Source organism: Callorhinchus milii, unplaced genomic scaffold, assembly GCF_018977255.1.
Source record: "Callorhinchus milii isolate IMCB2004 unplaced genomic scaffold, IMCB_Cmil_1.0 Scaffold29, whole genome shotgun sequence".
Lineage (NCBI taxonomy): Eukaryota > Metazoa > Chordata > Chondrichthyes > Chimaeriformes > Callorhinchidae > Callorhinchus > Callorhinchus milii.
In genome coordinates this window covers 2,169,127-2,194,084 of record NW_024704770.1, presented here as the reverse complement: position 1 = coordinate 2,194,084, position 24,958 = coordinate 2,169,127, and positions in this window count along the sequence as shown.

Genomic DNA, 24,958 nt, shown 5'->3' with positions numbered 1-24,958 from the left:
ATTGGGCAAGTTTCCCTATTGCACACACCTCAGTTTATGTAGCAGTAAGTAGGAATCTGGTTGGTAGTCGATTGGCGGATCGTTTTTCCGGGGGTAATAATCCCTTCCAAAAAATAAATAATAATAATTTAATCACACAATCCACTTCTGCTTGTGGGACGCTGCTGTGCGCAATTGGCTGCCACATTTCACCCACAAGTATACAGTCAATTCACTTTACAGTTTATGCTGTGAAGCGCTTTGAGAGATCTAAAGACGTGATAAAGCTCTATATCAAATGCAAGGATTATTATTAGTATTATTATTACTAGAGGTAAACTGTGAGAACATAACATATTTGACACAAGGCGTTTCACAGGTTAATTGCTGTCCACTATAGTGACCATGTTTTTGTAGGCACTCCGAGAGATGCTATCCCACAATCTAAATGCAAGTTGTTGTTGTAGGCAAATACAGGAGTCAATTAATGGCAGCGAGGTCTCACAAACAGACAATTTGATCTGGAGGATTGTTGGCCAGGACACAGAGCAACTCCCACCTCTTTTCCAACAGCATCACGGGATCTTTGACTGTTCATTTGAACAGGTACAGACTTGGAGTTAAAGACCAATCTGAATACAAAATGCACAATTACAATATAAAGTGACATTTGCATGACGCCTTTCACAATGTGCAGAAGAGGCTGTTAGCACTCACTGTCAAACCTCCCACATGGGCTAACTGTAATAATCCTTAAATTTGATGTAGCGATTTTTCACGTCATTGAGACGTCTCAAGGCTATATTGTAAAGTGGATTGACCTTGTATTTGTGGTTGAAATGCGGCAGCCAAATGTGAACAGCCGTGGATTGAGTGACCTCGTTTTTTTTGGGAGAGATCATTATCCCCGGTAAGCGATCCGCCAGTTCACTAACAATCCGGTTCCTACTCACCGCTAGGTAAACGGAGTAGTGTGTGTGGAGTAAGGAAAGTGGCCTAAGGTCTGCCCCTGCTGCCCAGGAATTGAACCCGGGTCCTCTTGCTTGCAAGGCGAGCGCTCTACCCACTACGCTATGCCACTCCACACTGAGCCATTTGGTTGAGCATTCCTTTCGTTCTTAATGCTGTTAAACCAGGATTGTTGTTGATGTGTTAAGTGGAAGTGCCTTGCACACATCCCATCTCATTAATAGGGATCCACTCACACCACTGTCCTCAATCTTACTCTCACTTCCTGCCTCTCACTTCCTTTTTCTCCTCTTTTGCTGACAGCGGAATTATTTTGAACTCCCACCCCACTCACCCTCCCCATTCATTCTCTTATCTGATTGTCTGTAGGTTAAAAATTCTGATCCTGTGCTTCACTGGAGCGGAGGAAGTTAAGAGACGATCTGATAGGAGTTATTGCTTATGATGAAAGCTTTTGAGAGGGAAAATTGTTTGCGATTATTTCCACTGTTTGGTGAAATGGTAGCAGAGGGCATAAATATGAAAAGCATAAATGAGATTAGAGGAAAGAAGATTTTTTTTTGCCCAGAAGGTTACTGGTTAAGGCTTATCAAGCATAGCTTTTGGAGCTGAGGAAATTAGAATAGAGAGCTCCAGTGGGGGAGCGAGCACCAGCACAGACACAATAAGCTAAATGGAGATGGGGGCTTCAGTCAATGGGTTAAATATCGTTAAATATCATCCATTTTCTTATTTCAATTCATGCGGAAAGCAGTACCCTTTGTGTGAGTTAATATATCGCTCAATATAATAATAATCCTTGCATTTGATACAGCGCCTCATCACGTCATCAAGACATCTCAAAGCGCTTCCCAGAATATACTGTAAAGTGAATTGACTGTATATTTTGTGGGCGAATCACGGCAGCCATTTGCACACAATATGCAAGTCAATGTCCATCTCAAAAGTGTATGGAGGTTGCCAGAGAGTTCTATATAATTTGATGAAACTTCCTGAGTGTGAGTGTAACTTCCCAAGTGCTGAGCCAAACAGAACGCCAAGGGGATTAATTCCTGTGGGCAGTGTGGGCCTCTAACAGTTGTCACTGCCAATTTGTGCTTGATTAATAATAACCAGACTCTCATTCCTTCTGCTGTTACTAATCGATACCTCTAACCTATTTAACACTTTCCATTGCTTCTCCTCTTTTGTGGCTACCACATATGACCTAGTTAAGTACTGGCGATACAGTCAGTGCGTGATTATTCGATACAAAGATCTGTATTGGTGCTAAGATGACCTATTTAGTGGGCTCACTGGGACTTTTTGTGTCAGTCTGACTCTCAATGTTGGTGGCTGAATTTGCGGATGAATTCAGCCCGTGATTGCTGATCACTGCATGAACACTCACTTAGCTTCTGACGCGATGCAAAGCTTGCAATAAATCCACGACATAATGAATGCAGCGTCTTGCTGGCACGCCAAGTCTGGAACCCTTAGTGAGGGCACAAATTTCCAGATTATTAGGAAGATTATTCCAGATTATGTGGAGTCCTGTAGCTCAGTGGCCTCGCAAGCAAGAGGCCTGGATTTGATTCCGTCAGGGCGAAACGTAGGGCACGTTTTCTTACTGCACACTCCTCTGTTTATCTAGTAAGTACGAACCCGGCTGTTAGTTGATTGGCGGATCACTTTTCTGGGGGGGGTAATAATCCCTTCCCCCCCATAAAAAATAATAATGATTTGGTTACTCAATCAACAAATGTGCACAATTGGCTGCGGTGTTTCGCCCACAAAATATACAGTCAATTCACTTGAGTCTATTCTGTGAAGCGGTTTGAGACGTCTCGAAGACGTGATTAGGCGCTGTATGAAACGCAAGGCTTATTATTATATTAACTGCTACAGTATATTTGATGGGGAATCCTCCTCCCACTGTATATGATACGCAATAACCCCTGATATTATACGATGTAAGTTTCACTGAGTATAATATAATTATATTCCTTGCATTTGATGTAGCGCCTCGTCAAGTCATTGAGATGTCTCAAAGTGCTTCACTGTAGAGTGACTGTGACAGTGTATTTTGTAGGAAAATCACACTGTTTATTATACATTCTCACTCGCTCATGCTCTCTATTTGCTTTCCTCTATTCCCCTCCTTCTCTTGCTTTCTACCATTGTCTTTCCCTTTTTGCATTGTCTCCTTGTTGGTTTGCTGTTGGTCTCTCAGCTCAGGTAAAAATTGGGAAGGCCAATGATGGTGAGGTGCTTTTGGTGTGAAGACTACACTCTTTGTAGAAGAGTACTCATGGCGACATTCCCACTGTAAGAAAAATTCCCTCCGCTCCACACTGCATCCACAGATTTCCTGCACATCGTTTCTCATTTCCTGTAAAGCCAGACATGGAAGATCGGCCTTTAATATCACAAAGACTTTGCTCTATTTGCAATTCAGTAAATAAGGGTCAGGGTACAGTCCAGCCCCACCCAGCTATTTGTCCATATTAAGCAGACAGAGTCAAAACAGTCTGCGGTATTTATAACAGCAGGAAGAGAATGCAGGGCACAGCCAAATACATTCCATCACATAATGCCATGGGTAAAGCACACATTAATAATTTATTGACCTTGATCCATTTCAAAATATATTGTTGATTGGCCTATTTCTTCATACTAAAGGATATTGGGGTTAAAACGTGGCTGTAAGGTATTGGGTGGAGTCCTGTAGAGTAGTAATTAGAGAACCCTCTCTATCTCTTCAAGACATCTCAAAGCGCTTCATAGAATATACTGTAAAGTGAATGAATTGACAGACGTGGATTGAGTGACCTATTTGTTATATTTTTTTGAAGGAATTATTACCCCCGGAAAAGTGTTTCGCAAATCAATAACAACCGGGTTCCTCCTTACTGCTCGGTAAACAGAGGCGTGTGTGTGTGTGGAGTAAGAAAACTTGCCCGACGTTTGCCCTGTCCAGCCCGGGAATCGAACCCAGGTCCTCACGCTTGCGAGACGAGCTCTCTAACCACTGAGGTATAGGACTCCGCGGAATGGATCCTGAGCCAATGCTTTCAGGGTGACATCATATGTCCGAAACTCATAAATGTTTACAAAGTGCTTCTCACTTCAGCCGGTTAGCCAGCCAGCGGGAACGCACAGAATCTCTTGGCAGGGGGAGGGCAGAGTCTCATGCTTGCGGTTCAGTTACCGATACGTGGCATTGCCCTGTGTTGATACTAACAGCTTGTGTTTAGAATATCAGGAGCTCAGCAGAGTTTATTGACAGTGGCTGTCTCTGGGTGTCAACGTCAAAGCAAGACAAACTGATTAAAAGCTATAAATCTTTAACGTATTGAAAGCAAACTCACCTCAGCCACAGACACCACCCCACTCCCTCCCCACCCCCGCCCTGTTATAGCCCTGGTTGGGATTTTGTGAACCCAATGACCAAGCTAAATAAAATGAAGTCCACTGTAATTTTTCCAATTGCCTTTAAAAATGTTCACACTCTGCCCACATCCATTCTCTGTGCGTAGACATGTTTTCTAACCTCCCCTTTACACCCCGAAACACTGGAACACTCTTCCTCTATCCCTCCACTTTGCCCATCCCCATCTCATCCGCATCTGAAGACCTTCCTATTTGACTGTACTTACGGTCGTCTCCAACCTCCTTCCTGGCTGGCATCGTGCTCCACCACTGTCAAGCGCTCTACACTATGTGAGGAGCGCCGTGTAAATGCAAGTTGCTGTTGGTGTTAATTCTTCTTGTGATTATCTTAAACTTGCGTTCTTCTCATTTCTGACCTACCGACTAATGGAGATAACTTATTACCTGTGGCACCTTACATGGTGTTGATGATGACGACCACTTAGGATCTTATTCAAAGCATAAAAGAAACAAGTGGACTCGCCTGACAATCTCGCTCTGTCCTTATAAAGAACAGGCATCCTATAGCTTAGTGGAGTTCTGTAACTTAGTGGTTAGAGCACTCGTGAGGGGAACTGAGTTTTCATTCCTGGGCCAGGCAAAACATTGGGCAAGTTTCCTTACACCATATGCACGCCTCTGTTTACCTAGCAGTGAGTAGGAACCTGGTTGTTAGTCGATTGGTGGATCGCTTTCTGTGGTTAATAATTCCATCAAAAAATAATAATAGATTCATCACTTCAGTCTACGACTGTTTATGTGGCCCTGTTGTGCACAATTGGCTGCTGTGTTTCGCCCACAAAATATACAGTCATTTCACTTTACCGTATGTTCTGTGAAGCGCTTTGAGACGTCTCGAAGACGTGATAAGGCACTGTCTCAAATGCAAGGATTATTATTATTATTATTATTATTATTACAACAGGCTCTCACCACCCAGTCGAGCCTCGATCTACTCTACATCAAACTCAGTGACCATTTACTAGTTAACAATGCTTGGTTTTATTGTGCTCTAGACAGGAAGTGGATTGTTGAGAGAGCTTCCGGATCTCTGGGATCCCCACTATGTTTCCCTAGGCTGGGTACAGCCTGAATAGATGATGACAACTAATCAGGCTACGCAGAGAGGTGCATTCGTAGTGTGTGACTGCGTTTCTCGCGCTAACCACAGGGAGAGCACCAGTGCGGGGATAGAACTGAACAGGCTATTGTCGAATCTGTGCTTCCTTCCTACCATACTTTTCTAGAGCCCTAGCCTGAGACATTATAAAGTGACAATCATTGCATTTGATGTAGCGCCTGATCACGTCATTGAGATGTCTCAAAGCACTTCACAAAATATATTGTAAAGCGGATTGACTGTATTTTGTGGGCGAAACATTCAACATTCCACACAGGTCTAGATTTACTGTGTGTAGCATAGGAGGGGGTGGAGGGCAGGGAGGGTGGGGGGGTTGGGAGGGTGACCGAAGCACGGTCGAAGAAGATGGTCTTGAAATGGCCCTTGAAGGAGGCAAGGGAGGGGGCGAGGCGGAGGGACTGTGGGATCAGAGTTCCAATGGTTGGGGGCAGAACTCTACAGCAGAGAAGGGAGCTGCTCAAGCCATCGGGTCTGTGCCGGCACCTAAAGTTTTATCTCCTCTGGGATGAGGAGGAGAAACAGTAGGGAGGACTGATGAGCAATGGACTGGAATTAGAGAGTTGGATAACCGGTAGTCGCCAACAACACCCCTGAAAATAGAAGGCGTGTGATTGTCAGGTCCCTGGTTGCGTGCAGTGCAAGGTGACCTCCCTTAACGTACACCCAAACTATCAATCAAAGGTCACAGTGCTTGCATCAAAACGTTTTATTGCCTACTTAAATGGGTGGATGTAACCTGGGTGAAAGAGGCAAGCATTGACTTAAGGGTGGAAGCCTAACTGAGACACTCCCTTTTCAGGTGTTGGGACTGTTCTGGGTCCACAAACCCTATCCACACAGCAGGAATAAAAGACAAAAACATGGCGGTAATCCAAAACAAGAAGCCAATTGTGCACAGCAACATTGCAGAAAAAGTCATGGATTGAATGACCCCATTTTATTTGAGAGATTATTATCCCTGGAAAGTGATCCGCCAATCAACTAACAGCAGTGTTCCGGTTTGCTGCTAGGTAAACAGAGGCGTACAAATAATAATTACAACTCTACTCTTCAAGAGTTTAACTAATTGCCTTTTAAAGTACCATAACTGACTCAGCTCCAATTCGCTTGAGGTAACGCAATCCACGTCCTAAACAATCATTTGCGTTAAAATAGTGTTGAACATACTTCTAGTACAATCTTGATTTTAATCCCTGTTCTTGCTGAATCGCCAAGCGGTAGAAATAATCTCTTATTTCCCATCTCAAATCCTACCATGTAGGAACACTTTCATCAGTTCCCCTCTTAACCTTTTCTGCAGCGGCAAGACTCAGTTTAACAGATCTTTCATCGTGTCTGACTGGAATGGATTGTAACAACAAAGCAGGTCAAGCTTTAAGCTTTCCCACCATGACCACTTCTGCAAAAACACCAAGAAACATGTCCTTTCACAAATGCTGGAGTCAATGTTCACACCATGTGGTGCACTGGCCAACATAAGCATCTAAGAATTTGCTTGCTGAAACAAGACCAAGGTCCATGTACCTAGAATTCATAAATTCTCCCTCTTCTTCTCCCTGCTCCCTTTCACCAATGTGTCCACTTGGCTCCATCACCCACACTCTCGTCTCTGGGTCAGAAGGTTGAGGTTTCGAGTCCCACAGCGCAGGGTTTGAGCTCACAGTGTAGGCTAATGCTCCCATGGAGTACAAATATGCAGTCACTACACTTGAGATGAATTCTCTGTGAAGCGAAGGGCTTTTGAGACATTTTAGCGTTAATACGTGCTGTATTGAAGGTAAGGAGTATTTTCACATATAGATTCTTGTGGTATTTTTATATTTTATACATATCCCTACCCTTCCCGTCCCCCTCCTGATCTCAACCGCCACCTCGGATCCGAATCCGACTGTTCAGCTCCTTGGGACGTCCTCCTGACGTGAAAGGCGCCGTGTAAATGTTATTTGTTGTCATTTACATTTGTATAGTGCCTTTCACATTGGGAGGTCGTCTTATGGCGTATCACTGGGTTTGAGGAGATCAGAGGCCAAGATTTCTTGCTTTCAGTCTTGCTTGGCATCTTGTAGATTTTGCAAGGTAAGGAGAATTTTATTTTGCAATTCATTTCTTTTTCCCTCTGGTCTTATTCCCAGATTCTGCCGCCTCACACTGCAAGCCGTAAATCTATCCGGAACACAGACAGTAACAACCCACATTAACCAAGTTTCAGATCTTCAGATCAGTCAGTGTGTTATTTTCCTATAATACAAAACAAACGCATATTGCTGCGTGTGAGTTCTGTGTAGGATTTCTGCTGTACTGACAGGCTCTTAGTCATTTCCTTGAAGTGGAGCGAAGGCATTAAGGGAAACTGGTTCCAGGGCATCATTCCAGCTGTAAGCTATCTGTGAGTTTACGTTACCAGAAGGGTTACAGTTCTCTGAGTATCCATTAGCCACCAGTGAGGCGAGAGCAAATCATAATTGTTTTCCACTGGCTTCCTTTCTTCCTATGAATTGATTTTAAGGTCTTTGCTCTTTATCTTTAAATGCCTACAAAGCACCTTTCTTATCCCCAGCCTACTTTTGTGATCCTACAGTCTTATTCTTCTACCCACTCGCTTTTGGTCAACTCAGGCCGGTTTCAGCCCTCACCCCACCTCCATTTTACCAGCTCCCACTCTCTGAAGCACTCCCTAAATTCCTCTCTCTCTCTCCCCCTAATAATAACCCTTGCATTTGAGATAGCGCCTTATCATGTCATTGAGTCGTCTCAGAGCGCTTCACAAAATTCACTGTAAAGTGAATGACTGCGTACATTTTTGTGGGCGAAGCATGGCAGCGAATTGCACATGGCGGTGTCCCACAAACTCGTGGATTGAGTGACCAAATTATTATTTTTGTTGTTGAAAGTACAGAATTTACTGCATCAAAGCATCCAAATCTCAAAGTGTACAATGTGACATCAACTTTTTTTTTTAAACTCCAAAAACAATTAGAACGTCTTAGTTTCACATGACTCAAAAGGGTTAAAGGTCCTTGCTGGCAGGGCGCACAGAAGGGATTTATTGTGTTCTACTCTCTCTTCCTGGCAATGACTCGGACCTGGTGTTTACAACTGCAGATTAGACCAGCATCACATGTGGCCAGCTGGTAAAGTGTACAGTTGGCAAGGTTTCCAAGCTTCCAGACAATGAAGGTTACTGGGAAACAGACGGAACCCGTGGGATTTGCCCTCAAGCGTTAAGACGTTCATGTCTGAGAAATTTTTTTTTGCTTCGCTGGCAACAACACAAAATGTGGTCACTCAATCCACGACTGTTTGTGGGGGCACTGCTGCTGCGTTTCGGCCGCAAATACAAGGTCAATTGCACTTTGCAGTATATTCTGTGAAGCGCTTTGAGACGACTCGACGACGTGATAAGGCATTATATCAAATGCAAGGATTATTATTATAACCGTTTCCCTCCCATTCCCCCCCCCACCCCCTTTCTTCCTGACCTAATTTCAGATACTAGAAGACATTTCAGGGGGGAGAAATTCTAGATTCAGTATATTTACAGGTCCACGATTGGGGCAAATTTTGTCTTAGGTTTGAAGTAGGTTTTCTGTAGTTTCTTAAAACAACTTAGGAGAAAAACAGCTTCAAAATTAGGAGTTTACCAGAATCTGGAGGCTTCTGAAAAGCTGTATAAATGGAGTAAATCCGAGAACTTTACAATATAACCTGTGAGATGCTTTGAGACATCTCAAAGACACGATAAGGTGATGTATAAAATGCAAGGATTATTATATTATCATAATTTCTACCCCTTAAATCATGCCAACAGGGTACTGACTGAGACCGTAACTGAAAAACAGAAAGGATTTATTCTCTGGGGAGATAAACGAATGCTCTTGAAATCCTCTTGAGTTTATTCACAGACTTACAAAGACGTGGTTTCCTCTCCTGCTCTCTCTCTCTCTCTTCCCCTCCTCCTTCTCCCTCCTTACCCACTTCCCGTCAAGAATTTTCTCAGTTTATTTTCAAAGCAGCCTCTATTCACATTCAGTGTGAAATGATATCAGTGCTCTCCACACACAGTCTTGTTTTCTCCCCATTATCTATTGTAAGGAAATATCTCCCGTTTCTCATTATTCTGGCCTGTTAAACCGAGGTCCCGCCTGCCTATTTGGGTGGAGGTTAAAGATTCCTATGCGCTGTGCGAAAAGAAAGGAGGTTCTCCTTATCTGACATTTCCCCCAAGATAAATCATTCATTTCAGCTGTTTGTGAGACATCGCTGTGCACAAATTGGCTGTTGTGTTCACCCGCAAAAATACAGTCACTCCACTTTGCAATAATTACTGTAAGTGATTGTGTTGTTACCTTAGTAACTGGCTAAATGGAAGTAAGCTAGCGTAGTTTTAAAGAGGGTGATGGGTTTCTGCATGTGTCAGACCCATCTGACCAACAAAAAAAATGATTGCATGGAGGGTTAAATTGAGTTATTCGCTCACAAAACATACTTACACTTATTATTATTACTATTATCATAATTATTAAACTGAAATGGGGAAAGGTATTGACTGGTGAAAGGTAGAGGTACATTTGTAGGTGACACATAACTGTGGGAGAGGCAGCGAGTGAGAAAAGAGAGTGAGAACAAGCCAGGATATGCACTTGGTCTGATCAATGGCAACTGCAGTTTAACACAGCGACAACAATACTAATCCTTGCGTTTGAAATAGTGCCTTATCCTGTCTTCATAATGCCTCAAAGGCTTCATACTCGAAAGTGAATTGACTGTATATTTTGTGTGCGAAATGCGGCAGCCAATTGTGCACAGCAGTATCCTACAAACAGTCGTGGATTGAGTGACCAATTTTTACTTTTAAGGAAACTTGTCCAACATTTCACCCTGACTGACAATCGAACCCAGGTCTCTCGCTTGTGAGGCGAGTGCTCTAACCACTGAGCTATAGGATTCCACAGTGATATCACAACACACAGGGCTTACAGATTTGAGCTCAGAAAAGGGAAAGTTGATGGCAGTTCAGATTGAATGACTGCGAGCATTAAGTGTGGATTGGACCATCCATGAGATAGATTGTGTCAGCAAATTCAAGGGTCAATCGGATTTTTATTAGACTGGAGAAGAGTATGAGAGGTAACAGTATGGGTTTACTCACATTGCCTTCTAAATGTGCAATTTGCTGAACAATCGAGGGATGTAACACAGGATGCTCCTCTGCACTGACATGTACAAGATGTCTGACAGAGAGACTCTGAGGGCATTAGCTCTTTACTGGAAGGGAGAAGGAAATATGTCTGGTGGCCAGTTGACCGTAAAGTCTTGGCTGATGGAACAATTGGTTATCATGAGACTGGCCAGGAAACTAAAGGGAGTTCAGGTTGAGGGTTTGAGTGAGTCATATACATTGCAGACCAGAGGTAGCCATTGTGGCTAGTTCCTCCATTGGGTAAGCATTCCTTGGAATCCAGCCCACATTCATTCTGCTCATAGTGGTCGAGTTGGGATTGAACCCGAGATGAAGTGTTCCTCAGGGAATGTTTCGGAATGATTTCCTGCACTCGCGTTTCCTGTACATTTATTCAAGTGATAGACAGGCTTGAGAGAGGTTAGAGAAAGGAAGGCTCATTTGGGCGATTAAACCTATTCCTTCCCAATGTACGCTCAAACGGGTAACCCATTTGCCTGACTCGTTAAGCAATCCTATTATGAAATATCACAAGCGAGACCACACTGTTCCAGAAGGAAACAATGGAGCGCTGTTGTAGACACCTCCCACATCTACTCCAGTGGTTTCACTCCACTCGATCATCTTAACCAGTTTGAGTCATGCACCATTGCTGCAGGCTCTCTCCTTCAGCAACACTCCCACTCCCTCCCCCAGGTTCCTCTCAGCCTGGTTGTTCTGTGATTGAAGCCATTGACTGAAAGATCTGTCAGAGTGATAACAATAATAATAATCCTTGTATCTGATACAGTGCCTTATCACGTCTTCGAGACGTCTCAAAGCACCTCACAGGATATACTGTAAAGTGTAGTGACTTATGTGTTTTGTGGGAAAATACGGCAGCCAATTGCGCACAGTGACGTCCCGCGAACAGTCGTGGATTGAGTGACCACATTATTATTTTTTTGTTTAAAAAGGGATTATTACCCCCGGAAAGCGATCCGCCAATCGACTAACATGCGAGTTCCTACTTACTCACCGTAAACAGAGGCGTTTTATGATGAATTGCTGAAAGATGAGACGCATGGGAATTGTTCTTCAAGTTGATAACTATCATAGGCAGGAGATAGCAGGGTTCCCCGCAACTTTCAAAACTCGTTTAAAAGAATGTGAATATCGCACCACAGCAGGTTGAAACAGATTTCACAGTAACATTAAATCAAGTGTAGTGACTATTTTAGCAAACTTGAAAACCACTTTGACTGAGCAAGATCCCACACACAGCCATGAAGTGAATGCTCAATTTGTGTAGAAGCGGGTTGGCCAGGACACCAGAGAGCCTCCCTGACGAAAGGTTGTCAATCTGACTCATTTTCTCTCTCCATAGATGCTGCCTGACCTGTTGCATGTTCTCAGCCACTTCTGTTCTTATAGAAGAAACTCCCTTCTCTTCCCAAACAGTTTTGCAGGATCTTCAATGCCTACAGGAACAGACAGGGGCCTTAGTTCATGCCATCTGAAGGGCAGTGCCTGTGCTCCCCACAGCACTGTGCCGGAGTGCCCGCCTGGAGTCCTGATGTGGAGCTTAAACCCACAACCTTCTGACCCCAAAAGCGAGAGTGTGACTGAGTCAGCTGAGCTGACACTCTTAGCTGACTCCAGTGCAGATGTAATAGTGTTAAATAATAATAATAATAATCCTTGCATTTGATATAGCGCTTTTCACGTCGGGAGGACGTCCCAAAGCGCTTCACAGAATAGACTGTAAAGTGAATTGACTGTATATTTGTGGGCGAACGCGGCAGCCAATTGCGCACAGCAATGTCCCACAAACAGTCGTAGATTGAAAATGACCAATTTATTATTGTTTTTGTTTTGGAGGGATTATTATTAGGCGTGTGGAGTAAGGAAACTTGCCCGAGGTTTCGCCCTGCCTGGAATTGAACTCAGGTCTCTCACTTGCAAAGCGAGTGCTCTAACCACTGAGCTACAGGACTCCACACTGTTCAAAATGATGTGAGGATTTGATAGAGTGAAATGTTTCCACTGGGGCGTGGGTGGGTGACCAGAGGACACAGAGTTAAGGTAGTTGTCAAAAGAACCAGAGGGGAGGTGAAGAGAATTTTTTCGATTCAATAGAGGGAGAAGTGGGTAGATATTGCGGGAGGATTAATTTGCAAGGCCATGGAGAGAGAGTTGGGCAGTGAGAGCTCTTTCAAGAGCCGACACGCGCATCATGGGCTGAATGGCCTCCTTCTGTGCTGTATAATTCTATGATTGTAAGAAGCTGGTACCAGCCAGGCTTTCAGCATCAGCAAGGCCTGCCTCAGTCACTTGCAATGAAGAAAAGGTACAGATTGAAAGTGGAACGTTATCATCTCCTTTCCTTTCTGAAAGAAAGTTTGCTGTCAGGCTTGTGGTTTCTCTAGCGAGAGGTTGTACGCAGTCACCGTAAAGGACTGCTGGCTATGTGCTAAGTCACGGATCAGGTTGATTGCTGTATTATTTTCGCCCTTTCATTGGTGAACCGAGACCAGACACCAAAGCGTTAATAAACTGAAAACGAACTGATCTCTCGCCAGCCCCTGACCACAGAAGACTTTGACTTTGGCTTTCATTACTTCTAAGATGAGTAAAAGCAAGACTGAAGAAACAGCAGCCTGTGCTTGTGTTTAATTTCACATAGCTGCTTGGGGCGAACGAAATGAATTTTCTCATTAACCGTTGAAGTGCTGGATTGTGTTTTGTACAAAAATACGTTGGGTTGTAAAACCAGTACTGCCACAAAATTCTCACAGTTTAGATTAACTGTTTAATTTATACTTTGCCTCCTTTTCTATCACGGAACGTTATAGCACTGAAACAGGCCACTTGGCCCATTAACAGCTTGTGTTTAGATAGCGCTCTTCGTGAAGAATAATGTCTAATGAACGCTGGTCTTTTCTCCATTTAACCCTGTAGTTCAATTCGCTCACAGCTTGTTCCACTGCAGCCTTTTATACTGCAGGAGAATGGGATTACAGTAGAAACCTCCAGTGGAGGAGCAACCACAAGAATAGACATGACCTTATAGCACAGTCACCTCCCTCTGAGCTGTAAAACTACAATTTTGTTGCCTTAGCAGCCTTAGCTCTGAAAATAGACGCACCCAGAGAAATATTAACAATCAACTCGTCCTTCTACCCAGTCCCCCAGACAGCCAAATACAATGGGGTCGAATTAATATTTTGCCCACAAAATATACACTTTACACTATATTTCTGTGAAGCGCTTTGAGACGTCTCGAAGAGGTGATAAGGCACTATATGAAATGCAACGATTATTATATATATATAGGATTATTATAATGTAGGTTTCTGAACAAACAAAATAATAATGCACCCACATCATTAATTGGAGACACCACTTCCTTTGCTACAAACGGTCATCAAAGACTGTTAAAATTTCAGTTCAACTTTGATGGCAGAACTTCCTCCAGTGGCCTGATGGAACAAGCAGATTTGCCCAGAGGTAGTTATACTGACTTGTATGTTGTTAACACAGGGAGGCTCACTGACGAAGAATTGGAGACCCAGGTAACTCCACAGATGACGTAGCCCTCAATACCCGCAACCCAGAGGCGTCATAAATGGGTTATCAAGGGGATTATCTTTCAACATCTTTAATGTATTGATCATTTCATTGTATTCACTGATTTTAAAGCCCTTTCTCTCACGATTTGTCCTCATCTAGTCAACACTCAGTATTCCCCTCTTTCTTAAAGATTCACATCTCTGTTTCATGTTGGTGCCTCTTATAACACAGTGCTCTCTCTCTCCAGGGAATGTACCTCAGACTCTGTGAGCTCCACGTTCTGAGGTGGGGCTTGAACCCACAAATTATCTGACCCAGAAGAGAGTGTGTGACCAAAGCCCTCTATTGCTAGGGTGTTCCCACATACACAAGTGCGGTCCATGCTATGAAGGTTGACTATTAGTTATTAAGCAACATGGATCATAGGAACTGAGGAGGCCATTCAGCCCCTTGAGCCTGTTCCCCCATTCTATTAGATCATGGCTGATCTGTACCTCAACTCTAATTACCTTTCTAATTACCTTTATATTTTTTCCTCATATAAAGAGTATATCGAATAGCAAACGTGTGGAACAGGCTCCTAGGGAGACGGTTCAAGCAGGAAATGTTGATTCCTTCAAACACAGATTAAATAGTTTTCTTTGAGGAAGTACACATTATGGGATATAGTACATAGGTAGGTAGTTTGGGACATATGTGCATGCGACCGCCCGGAAGGTGGAAATCGAAATAGATGGACCTTGGTCTTTTCTCGTCTAGCATTTCTTATGTTCTTATATCCTTGATACCCTGACCTAACAGCATGGTGAGTCTGTTTTTCAAGTTAATAAAGGGTTTTCTCCCCAAGCTTTATCAGAATATGGAATGAATGTTAGGGGTGTTATAAGAGCAGAAGGAAAGTAGGTTCAGGGACAGATCAAGGAATCGGAACAGCAAACAAATAAAATGGGCGTTGGGTATGAATCTACATCTCAACAGCTATGAAGGATCGGAGTTAACACACACACTCCAAAGAGAGTTTTGGTCCTTGAAGGGTTAAGAGTTCTGTTGGGTTGTGTTAAGCCAGGGCTTGTTGCAGTTTGCTGGTTGTTTACAGGAAGGCAGGCAAGGTAACATGCAACCATTTAGCCTCTGAGGTTACTAAGACCGATGTCACACTGTGCAGCCAGATCGCGTCGGTTTCAAATACATGCGAAGCGAAGTTACCAAAAAACACTGTCCCTTTAGTCTCTTTCACATTGACACGAGGTTCTCACACTGCACTGGCCTGGCTCTCCTCACTTCTCACTATGACCAGCGCAAAGACTTTCAGCAACACTCATCTGGGTGAAAGATACTCTCCCATCTGCCCAATCTCTCTTCTCCTCTCCACTTTCGCTTCACTTTTACGATAATAGTCTTTTGTTATACTTTAGTGCCTACAATGTCAAAAAAGGGCACTTCACAGGCTGTAAGTTGGTAGTGACTGTGTATTTGTTGGCAGGCGCCCCACAAACAGCCATGTGGTGAATGTCTGAGTATCTGAAACCCAACACCATGCTGATCTGTGACAGATACCATCAATCCCACAGTGCGGGCTGATAATAATAATAATCCTTGCATTTGATGTAGTGCCTTATCACATCTTCGAGACATCTCAAAGCGCTTCAGAGGGTACACTGTAAAAGTGAATTGACTGTATATTTTGTGGGCGAAATGCAGCAGCCAATTGCGCACAGGAGTGTCCCACAAACAGTCGTGGATTGAGTGACCAATTTATTATTATTTCTTTTTTTGAAGGAATTATTAGCATGTTCCAGGATAGTGCTGGAGGTGTGTTGTCTTGATGGTTGACATGTTAAACTGAGGCCCCACCTGCTAGTTCAGGGAGGGCATTAAAGATCCCGCCACATGACTGGATGATTAATGGAAGTTTCATCCAGTGTCCTGACCAATAATTCTCCAGTTAAATGTAGCATTGACTTCACAGCTGTTTATGGGACTTTGCTATGTACAAATTGGCTGCCACAACAACAACAACAACTTGCATTTATATAGCTCCATCATGTGGGGCAGCGTGTTGCAGTGCTTAAGTACAAATACAGTCACTGTACTTGACACCAATTCATTGTAGAAAGCATTTTGAGACATTACAGGCAAAATACTACAGTAATTTAAAAAAAAATTACTGTGACAATGCTTTTTACCCACCACAAGCTTTGATGACACTATACCCCAGTGCTCCATGGAGCAAGTACTGAACTTCACTGAATCATTGATTATTGCTTCCTGTCTGGGGCAAGAGAGAAGGGTACAATGTCCACCCTCCCACTCCCCCTACACCCACACCCAGCCCCTAAGGGAGAGACCCATGTACAATTACTGCACACTGACTCAAGCCATCACAGCCCCCGTCCATTGAAATCAGGCCAGCTCAATCCAGACACAACAACGCTCTCCAAAAACTCCACAGCTTCCTGTGAGTCACTGCTTCTAGGAAGGGAATGGTTTACAAACAAGCCTCGTCGGGTGATGTCCGTTGTCTTTTTATTTGTTCCGCCCACGGATATATTAACACTTTGAGGTGCTGAGGTGAGAGGCGTACTGCAGGGCAACAGCAGTTTGGAGGTTCATTAAAATCAGACCCCGCGTTATAACGGGGCATGCTATAAAAATATACACCAGTCGGTACTTCCGGGTCATCAGGTCATAACCGATGCCATCACCCAGCCTGTATCCCTCCCCTGGTACAACAACAACACATTACATTTACATAGCACCTTTCACGTCGGGAGGACCTCCCAAGATGCTGGACAGTCAATGATGTGCATCCGAGCTGGGGGGTTGGGATCAGGAGGGGTGGAGGGCAGGGCAGGGTGGGGGGGTAGGAGGGTGACCGAAAGTGCGGTTGAAGAGGAGGGTCTTAGAGACAGTGTTGCTGAGCATCAGAGGAGTCAAGGGAAGAGGAGAATGAATCTGTCTGAAATTTTCTGCAATTGCTCAAGCGGCTAATTTTAGACCCTCCACAAACATTGGGGCGATATTATCACAATCTCTCTCTGTGTGGCTAGCGTCTGGCTGGCAGTGAGGGAGTAAGCTAATGCCTGCAGGATAAGGGCCAGTGCCCACCAATGGAGCACTGCGTTCTGCACCAGTAGCCAGAGCGTTGATGCTGGGAGTCTGACACAGGCTCTACAATTAGTGTCAGTTTCACTAGAGGAATCTGCATAACATCCTGTTTGCATTGGTTGGCTACGCTCTCACTTTTGGCTTATGAAACTTGTGAGTTTGTGCCCCCAATTTGGGGACTTTGAGCTCTCAGTCCTGCTGACCTTCCCACAGCGCTGTGCTGGGGGTGGGGGCTGGGTTGTTGGAGGGGCCACCCTTCAACTGAGATGTTAAACCGAGGTCCCATCTGCCTGTTCAGGAGGCTTTTGAAGATCCCATGGCACAATTGGATAAGGAAAGGAGACACTTTCTTCCAATAATAATAATCCTTGCATTTGATACAGCGCCTTATCACGTCTTCGAGGCATCTCAAAGCACTTCACAGGATATACTACAAAGTGAATTAACTGTATATTTTGTGGGCAATACATGGCAGGCAATTGCGCACAACAGTGTCGCACAAACCCTAGTGGATTGAGTGACCTAATTATCCCCTGGAAAGCGATCCTCCCATTGACTAACTTCCGTACTGCTGGGTAAACAGAGGCGTGAGTGTGGAGTAAGGAAACTTGCCTAATATTTCGCCCTACCTAGAAATCGAATTTAAGGATTGCTTGCGAGGTGAGTGCTCGAACCACTACGCTACAGGACTCCACAAATGTCCTTGCTAACAAGCCTCCAGATTCACAGATGAATATAGCACCAACAACAATAACAAGTTGATTTATATTGCGCCATTAACGTGGGGGGGGGGGGTAGCGCCCCGGAGCACCATGCTCTGCCTACAGAAAATGATACTAATGAAAAATAAAGAGGTGCTATAAAATGCAGGCTCTTTCTTCCCTCACTGTATATGGTAAAGAGTGAGTGACGGTGTTTGCACACAGCAGGATATGCTATGGTTGTTGCTCTGCGTGCTTGCTCTTACCACTGCAGTGGAGAGCCCTTTCTGTTAACCGGTAACGAAGGAAATCTGAAACTTGCTGAAAGCCACAAATAATACAGAGACTAACGGTTGCTGCAAACTACTACGACAGTTGGCATGTTTTTCCACACAGACACCCAACACACAGCACCAGCCTCAGACACCTTGCTCAGTTTCCCTGCTGGTTTGCTAGGTTTATCACCAAATCTGAGGCTCGCGCNTTTTTTTGCCTCGTCAGTTAATAACAAAAATAATCCTTGTATCTGATACAGAACCTTATCACATCTTCTCGGGATACACTGTAATGCGAATTGATTGAATATTTTGTGGGCGAAATGCAATTAAAATTGATCAAAATGCAATTAAAAATGAATAATAAATGAACAGTTTTGATCTGTCCCCTGAAGATAGTGGCTCCCCTTTTTTGCTTGCTAATGGTTAAACCTGCTGTGTTCAGACAGTCCAGGCTGATAATAATAATAATCCTTGTATTTGATACAGCACCTTAACACAGCTCAGAGACGTCTCAAACTTGTTCAATGTAGATTCTTTGAAGATCTTGAATTGACTGTATATTTTGTGGATGAAACGCAGAAGCCAATTGCGCACAGCAGTATCCCACAATTAATCGTGGATTCAGTGACCAAATTATTATTAGTTTATTTAAAATCAATGATAGTGACTATGGAGTTTGGTACAGGGTATAGAGGCAACACTGTTGTGTAGCAGAGAGCAAAATTAACTCACGTACTGTACATCTGAGTGACTAATGTTAATGACTGTAACATGCACAGTCTCCCCGTTCCCCCTCCCTTCCCCTATCTCACTCGGGCAAATCCCTAATGGTAGCATCTGCAATCACCCCACGACCAAATTAATATACGAGAGCCAAAATAGACAGAATAAAGGATGTTCAGATGAATCATGTTTCCTGTCCAAAGTTGTATTAAAAGAAATACAGAAATGTTCTTGCTATTAACCAAACGTTTTGCCTACATTAACAATTAACGTTTCACCCACAAAATACACAGTCAATTCACTTTACAGTATATTCTGTGAAGCGCACTGAGTGTCTTCGAAGGCGTGATAATATAGCAAATGCAATTATTATTATTACTTCATTTGTAATTGTTTTGGTTTAGTGATGCACTTTGAGATGCCCTTTTACATGAAAGGTGTCGTATAAATTAACTTTCAATGGATTGGACAATTAAGGATTATTCTTTTCTCTCTGTTGCCAATCGAGGTAGTAAGAAAGAAATGAAAACTTTCTTTTTATGGTGTTTAATCATGTCAAAATGTCTCAGACTGCTTCGCTAGTCATCACTTGTGATTGTATTTGTGGGCAAACATGGCAGCCAAATTGCTCACAGCAATGTCCTGCAAACAGCCATGAGGTGATCAGCTAATTTGATCGAGGATTGTACACCTTTGGGGTCAAATGAGCCAAAGGGCCTTCTTCTTCTAAACTGGCAGCTAATCCTAAACAGCCAACATTCAGATAAATCTGTGGCTTTTTGGATGATTTTCTCCATACCCTGACTTCCCAAATCAGTGTCTATTACATCTCCCTTTGAAACATGTCACGCGATTATCTCTGCAAGGTCCTCTGTTGCAAAGCATTGCACAATCTCTCTGCGTGAGAAAATGTTTCATAATATAGAATCCTACCACTGAAGGAGGCCATACAGCCCATCGTGTATGTGTCTTCACATACTGCCTTCGGCTCCCCTCTTGACTCTCTACCCCCTCCTCGCTCCCTGCCTTCCCTCCCCTCACCCTGACCATTTCCCCCCTGCTCGGGTCCTGACCCAACTGTACAGCGCCTTGGGACGTCCTCCTGACGTGAAAAGCGCTATATAAATGGAATCTTGTTGTTGTTGTTGTCAGCTGTTTGCAAGAGCTATCCAACTAGTCCCACTCCCCCAATCTTACCCCATAGCCCGGCATATTTTTCTTTTTCAACTACCTATCCAATTCTCTCTTGAAAGCTACTATTGCTTCCACCACCCTTTCAGGCCATTGGTTCCAGACCATAACAATTCTCCGGGTAAATTTTGTTTTCACCTCATTGTTAATTCAAGGCAGGAAACTGACAGGAAGAAGTTAGAAAGAAAAAGATCAGGGCTGCTGTACTCAAGCTTGTGAAGGTATTTTAGTCGAGGCTAAGATGTGGTGTGAAGAGCACTACTCCTGAAGAGCAATACCGTCTTGATGTGGTTCCTTTTGTCAAGTACACACAACAACTGAGCAGATCAGGCTGACTCCCTTTGAAAGTGGTTCTTGTGAAAATGAAAGAGAATAATTGAGCAACTAACGCTGATAAAATTCAACTCCAAGCTTGTCCAATGGCCTTTTTGTTCTTTTTAACAAGATCCTCTCAGTAGCTGTGTCCCCGCAACAGGCCTGATTTTCCACCTAGTCTTAGCTCACAAGACCATTGTGTATGACAATTTAACTCTGTATTTAAAGATTTTCCATAGTTTTTCGGGCAGGATTTTGAGATGGCTGCTCCTGGGAGTTGATGCCAAAGTGACGCAAGACTCAGGCACCATTGGTATGTAGGAGAGAGAGAGACAGTGAGGAGTGAGCACAGATGGGGAAGTGGAGGGAATGGGCAGCAGAACAGGGTTGGAGGATTTGGCAGGGTGACGATGGTAAAGATCTCTGGTTTCCAAACTTGCTGCAAACCCATTTCTCTAGGGGCAGCTGCAGCAGCAAGTACCTCGCTGCTCAGAAGCAGGTCCCCAAAGCAAAGCTTCAGCACTCAAACACGGCCTCTCCCACCAGACTTTTACTGAGAATCTTTGGCTGAACCAATGGGGAGAATCCATGAGAAGAACATCCTTCTTTTTCAAGCATCTATCTAAAAGTCTTGTATTCGATTTGGCACCTATCCTGTCAAAACATCGCAAACAGCTTCATAGGTCATTTCTGTCAAGTACAGTGACTGTATTGGTAGGCAAATGCTGTGTGGTGCACAATACGATGATAGAATCAGCCTCGAAATAGTGAAAGACCAATTTATTTGGGGGATTAATATCCGGGAAGCTAAGTAAAACACTTGTCGCTATAGACGCAGCAGGTGAAAGCCCACTGTAACCCTAAAATCTCTTCATTGAAAACTTTGTTACGCTGGGAGGGATAAGGCACTAAATCAAATGCAAGGATCTTATTGGTATATTATTATATATAGCGGCCTTCACACAGGGCAGCGTCTCGGAACGCTAACGTTGCTTCTGAGTCTAAATGGATTCTTGTTCATGATGTGCATCAAGACTCCAGATCCGTCACAGAAAGGGCGAAAGAGAGCGAGAGACAAACAGGAAACAGCTGTGTGGCTAAAACACTCTCCAGTGAAGGAAGCCACTTGTGTGTGCATCACTGGCCAGTGGGTCCAAAGCACTTCAGCTGCAGTATTCTTGTTTGAAGCCAAACAGTGTGTGGGGCAGGAAATGTTGACGTGCGCGCATGCACAGCAGGGAGAGCTGAAAACATTCTCATTTTGTGGAACTGAAATTAACTGGGAGAAAATATTTTACAACACTGTGATGTTGCTAGGGTTACTGGTGATGGTCGTTGGGTGCAAACCGATGTATTTGCGTGGGCGTGTATGTGAGGGGAGAGAAAGATGATGGACTAGAGACTCAAAGATGTCCAGCTTTTTTTTAATATATCACCCACTAGCCCCATGTGAGTCTTGACAATGTTCGTCACAGACTTTGACGCGTGAGAAGCATATCTAATGACCTGTCCCACTCTCACCCTCCTACACATGCGTCTCTCTTTCTCTCTTTCGCTCTCTCTCAGTTTCTCTCCTATTATTATAATAATAATCCTTTATACTGCAACTTATCACATAGTTGAGATGATTCAAAGCGCTTCACAGAATATATTGCAAAGTGAATTGACTGTCTATTTTGTGGACAAAACGTTGATTGGTGCATGTGCTTCTCTCTCTCTCCCTGAATCTTGTGTATGTGTCTCTCTCTGCCTGTGGATAAGTGTGTGTGTGTGTGTGTGTGTCCCTCTCTCTGTGCACGCGCGTGTGTGTGTGTCTCTCTCGGTCTGTGGATCTGTGTGTGTCTCGCTGTCCGTGTATGTCTCTCTCTCTCTGTGCGTGTCTCTCTCTCTCTCACACACACACACACACATCCTGTATCCATCTGGATCAAATCTCTCCACTTTAGGAAAAATTGTGAATCTGGTAACCTCGCGAGATGCGCAGATGTTTTGCCAACTGTGCAGTGAACCTTGACTTCACTTCACTGAGCCCCGCGGTGGAGACAGACATGTGAACAGTTGGCATACCAGTGCACTCACTGTAGTCAATTCACTTTACAGCGTCTTCTGTGAAGCGCTTTGGGACGTCCTCCCGACGTGAAAAGCGCTATATCAAATGAAAGGATTATTATTATTGTTCAAACATGGACCAGTTACTCCCAGTGTGGAGCTGTGCAGAGGACTGGGTGCCCTCTGTTTCACCATCGATGGCTGTGCCTTCCACCACCACGATCCGAAACTTTGTCACCCTCACCCTCAATCTCTCGCCTTGCCCCCTCCTCCCACCCCACCTTCAAATCCCGCCGAAAAAACCCTCCTTTTTGATTGTGCTTACAGTCACCTCCTCACTGCCTCTCCCCCTGGCTCGGGGTCAGACTCTGCCACTGTGAAGCTCTCCGGGACACTGCCCCGCGTGAAGGGGGCTGTATAAATTGCAAGTTTTTGTTGTTGTTGGGTTGGTTTTCAGGGCCCATGTGAAGGGCTCAGCTCAGCAACTGGGAGTCGTATCTAGGTTGTGTCCCGGAGATGCTTGTGGTTAAAACAGCTGTCTCCTGGATTTACCCCCAACTGATTCACACAGTTCAATGGCTGGATTCTAAGCCACAGGATAATTAGAAATGATAAGGTTACGGCCCAAGGCTTCACTTCAAAGCACAGAGTACAGAATATTATCATTCCCAGGTGCAGCTAACCATTCCATCAGAGGTTGGCCCATTGTCCATATAATGTCAGCCTGGCTTAGTCAATAGCTTTCCAGCTTGTGGGTCAGAAGGTTTGTTGGTTCAACCCCATTTCGGGACTTGAGCTCTTAATCTATACTAGTGCTGCTCTGTGGTGCTGGGGGAATGCTGTGTTGTAAGAGTGTCATCCTTCAGATGAGACATTAAAATCGAGGTCCTATCTTGCAGTGCAGTACTGGGGAACATAATGATGATCCTTGCATTTGATGCAACGCCCTATCATTGTCTTTGAGATGTCTCAAAACGCTTCACAGGATATTCTGTAAAGTGCATTGACTGTATATTTTGTGGGCGAAACACAGCAGCCAATTACGCAGAGCAGTCATGGATTGAGTGACCAAATTATTATTTATTTAATTGAAGGGATTATTAGCCCTGGAAAAGCAATCTGCCAATCAACTAACAACTGGCTTCTACTTACTGCTAGGTAAGCAGTGGCGTGTGGAGTAAGGAAACTTTCCCAACGTTTTGCCCTGCCATGAATCGAACTCAGGTCCTTTTGCTTGCGAGCCGAGGTAGACAGGAACTGGGTTCAGCATCTCAGCCAATGGGATGTACCCCAATTCTATGCCATCCCCTTCCAACATACCAACACACTGAAAACATCAATGCAAGCTCATTCTGTGATGCCAACTGTCTGGGAAACCACACTGAGACGGGCCTTCAGCAAGTAGTGCAGACAAATTACAATGTAGAGTTGTACCTCAAGGGCACAATTACAAGAACAGATTACTCTATGTTTGCGGTGGATAATGCATCAAAATCACCTGAGAATATTTTGGATGTGTAGTCACATTTTAAATCTACAGTTCTCTCTCTCTCTACATTCAATGCACCAGACAGTTGAAACCACAAATACATTCCTTTGTCTGGCTTTAGTGAAGGAAAACAAGATAAAGCAGAATATTGCACTTCACAGATAAGGTTGAGTTTCTGCGCCTGCAGTAATATAAACCCGGGAGAGGCCTAGACACCAGCTGGGGTGGACTGAAACCCAGACACAGTTCAAGGCGGATTAATGGTTGCTGCCCCTCACGTGTCCATGAATCAGAAATTGTTTGGTGCAGAATACAAGTGGTATATTTTTAGGCTCATTTCCCTCAACCCTCTATCATAGAGTGGTCCAACTGATGGCCCGCAGACCGCATCTCGCCCATCCTTCATATCATAACACATTACGCTCACTCTGGTGCCTAAGTCTTTTCTCTTGCCAACGTACATCTATGTTCACCGATTGGGGAAGGGAAATTTGAGGTGTTGGCAGGCAAGGGATTAAACGGGCCTTCAACAGTGTGGGCGAACAATAGATAATAACAATGTATAATCCATGCATTTGTTATAGCACCTATTAAATCGAAGTATCACAAAGCACTTCACGGATAATTGCTGTCAAGTATTGTGGCTGTGGATTTGTAGGCAAACACAGCCTGAGATTTCACAAACAGTCAAGAAGTGAATGCCAAATCTAGAACACTGGGAGAAATTCCCTCTTACCACCACATCAACACAGAACCCTCACACAGGGCAGAGTCCCAGAGCACTTGACAGTGGCAGTGCAAGACACCGAAACTGGAGGAGGGGGAGGTGACCATAGGCATGGTTGAACAGGAAGATCTTCAGGCACAACCTGA